Source organism: Bison bison, unplaced genomic scaffold (genome assembly GCF_000754665.1).
Source record: "Bison bison bison isolate TAMUID 2011002044 unplaced genomic scaffold, Bison_UMD1.0 scf7180017860003, whole genome shotgun sequence".
Classification (NCBI taxonomy): domain Eukaryota; kingdom Metazoa; phylum Chordata; class Mammalia; order Artiodactyla; family Bovidae; genus Bison; species Bison bison.
In genome coordinates this window covers 4,118-7,446 of record NW_011490575.1, presented here as the reverse complement: position 1 = coordinate 7,446, position 3,329 = coordinate 4,118, and positions in this window count along the sequence as shown.

The window sequence follows — 3,329 nt, the reverse complement described above, 5'->3', positions numbered from 1 at the left end:
CTGCATGGATAAATAAAACATGAACAATGTGTGAAATTAAAATAGTCATCTGCTGACATAATTAATGAAAAATATTTTTCATGTATACCGGGGTGCCCCTTCAAAGAGACAAAGAATTATATATCTAAGAGCAGAGCAAAAACCATTGAGAACTACACAATATCCAGAGTGAACAGAACTCTTTAATTGCACAATTCTGTAAAGTTCACATATTGATAATCCAACAAATGAGAAATAAATTTTACATAACCATGACTTTGGAACACTTATTTTTAAAATTTGAGTTCTTTTCAAGTTTAAAAAAATCATTTATACATCTTTATTAGTTTTTGCTACTGTATTCCTTTTGCAAGTAAAGGAAAACTTAAGTTTTACCACAGTCTATTAAAAAACACAGACTTTAAGAACCAATCATTTATAAAAACAACTATGTTATCTGACTCTGAGATTTACTCCAAAAGTCTGCTTATTAAAGTTACAAACTGACAGTGGTGTTCTATATGCAGTAACTTTCATACTTAAATTAGTAATACTGTATAAAGGGTGGGAAATTTTTCTGAATGAGCCTTCAATTTAGTCAAAATTATAATTATAGGTAGTATAGTCAAACAAAAAAAGGGAAGAAAAGTTCTAACATGGAAGGTTTCAGATTTAGATCATCAGTCTCAACATGGATTCTTCAGAAGAACAAAAACAAATGTAAAATCAGTTACTTGAATTGTGCCGTTTTCCCAAATCAAAAGAACTAAGTAGCTCAGGACCTAGGTTACCATAACACACATTTCAACCAATAAAATCTCAATTTTTTATCTTAAAACTGACTAAATTCTTTCCATTCTTTCATATATTTGGACCTTTTCATAAAATGCTGAAAACATGGACTCACTAACACTACACAGTGTCTTTCTGAGGAGCGCTTGTTCACCAACAGAGCGGCAGCAGCTGGATGCCAGCAAGGTGGTAGCTGCAAACCATGCAGTGCTTCACAATATAAAAACACAAATACTGAAAAGTGAACATAAAGTCACAAAGAAACAGGTCTTCTCATCAATTTTTATCTAGGTTTTTCGGTGTAACGAAACTTCACAGGCCTTGACAGTCTCTACATTGATGGGTCTAACAAACTCTTAATGCTATCAACAATTTTAAATACCTCCCCCTTTCAAATGGCATCGGATACTTTACAACAGTACTGTATTCACAGCACTGGCTATAAACTGTGAAACTGATTGAAAACAGGCAGCAAATACTTTTAGGATTAAAGAAAAAAAAAAAGAACATAACAGAGAAACAAAAGAAACAAAAGGGGAAGTGTGTTTGCATTTGCTCAGGCAAATATGTGTTCAGTTGCTTTATCAAGAATATAGCTGCCAACATCTTTAGAATTAAACATGCAAAACACCAAAATTCATAAATAGCACCAGAATTTGCTACTCGGAGTTCTAAATTAGCTTTCTTTACTACTGTGCAATGAACAGTAAACACTCTGAAAGCACTGTAATGTATTCAGCATTTTTCCCAGTCATCCTTGGCCAGTTGAAAGGATGGCACCACTACAAATCCAATCTATACAGACATCTTAATGTGTAATTTCTGTACAACCCCAGCATAAGCTATAAAATCAGCTTAAGATAAATTCCTAGATTAGAAAATTCTTTATTCTTAAAATTAATTCTGAAAATGGTGTCCCTAAAATCTACCCATATTGAATTCTACCTCTTTCCGTTTATAAACAGATAAATGTCTCATCCTAATTTTGATATCTACTTTACTAGATATCAAAGACCCCAAAATCTAAAAGAGAAAAAAAAGTACACTTTATTTTGCATTCAAAAATATTCTAGTGTATCTTTTCTATAATCAGTTTAAATATAATTTGTTAAGTGAACAGAAACGCACACAAAAGTGCACCAAACCAATTAAAAACTTTCCCCAACGTGCAATGACTAAATGGATTTTTCCACTAAAATTCAAATAATGCATCTGTGCATATCTTGCTAATTTTTTTTAACAACCTCCTTGTAAAACATGAAGTGGAGAACATCATGGAAACAATGACTCCTAGCAAAAAATGTCTTTATCATAAAAATATAGATTTTTATCTAATGCTGTCACATTTGTGGTTTCTACTTAAGGAGAAAAAGGGCATTCCAAGGACCAATATTAAGTTCATAATGATCCATACAATACATGGCATTTTAGTTCTAGTCTAAAAGGTTTTTCCGGGCATGCAGAGATCAAACTTTGATGCTTTCGCCCAACAATGAGACCTTTTCCTTAAAAGAAATACAGCATTATGAATAATGTTATAAAGCACAAATAAATAGGCAAAGATGCCTGAGAAACATTGTCTGAAAAAATAGAAAAGCCTGTTTAGTTAGGCTGAAGCAATCAGTGCATTTCTGATTTTCCAAGATGCTGTAAAGCACCAAGCTGGCAATAACCTGAAACATCAAGGAGAGCCTTCAAGAACCAACTCGAGAGCTCATTCAATGTCTGGTATCTGAAAGACCATTTTCATAGAAAAACAAAACAAAAACTGCAGTTCCGGAAGATCAAACAATTCCACACGCAAGCAAGTTGAAATATACAGATCAAATATATATATAAACATGATCCAAGAAGCAGTATTTCTATCAGTTACACTGGAGAGAAATTAACGAGTAAGAGACGAACCGGAAGGGCACCTGAATTTGGTTGCACGATATTGTTACATGCTTCGCACTGTTTTTGCGGTTATTCAAAAGGAAACTGAAGGAATTTTCCAGTTGTTTCAAACCCAAGGGTAGAGAAAGAATTTGAACTGTATGAAGAAGACCTGATATTACGTAGTAAGCCGATGAAAAGAAAAAGCATTTCAAAAATAAAGGGTTTTTCAACTTCCACGCAGAATATCGAAACGAAGAAATTTCAAAAGAATGCCGAGCTGCTCGTCCATATAATAAAGGATGGTACACAGAACGTACCGGATCCTCTCCGTTATTTATTCCTCAGTACAAACTAGACTCCAAGATCTCCCTCTAATCAAGCGCTAGATAAACTCGCAAAACTATCTTCCACTAAAATACTTTAGCAGGTTCCTTTCGGTCGTGAAGTCAGGGTCCCCTAATTGTCCTTTTCCAATCCTCCTGGATCCAGGAAAAGATCACCCTACCACTTTCTTGAACCCTCCTCCCCCCAGGAGTTCGCCCTCTAATAGTCTTCGTTTCGTATCTCAGTTTCACCCCCAATTCCCCCCACCCCGGAGTTTTTCCTCATTCCGAAAGGCTAACCTTCTTGTCATCCTAACAATTTTTCCTCTCACTCTTCCCAAACTGCGAGTCCCCCTC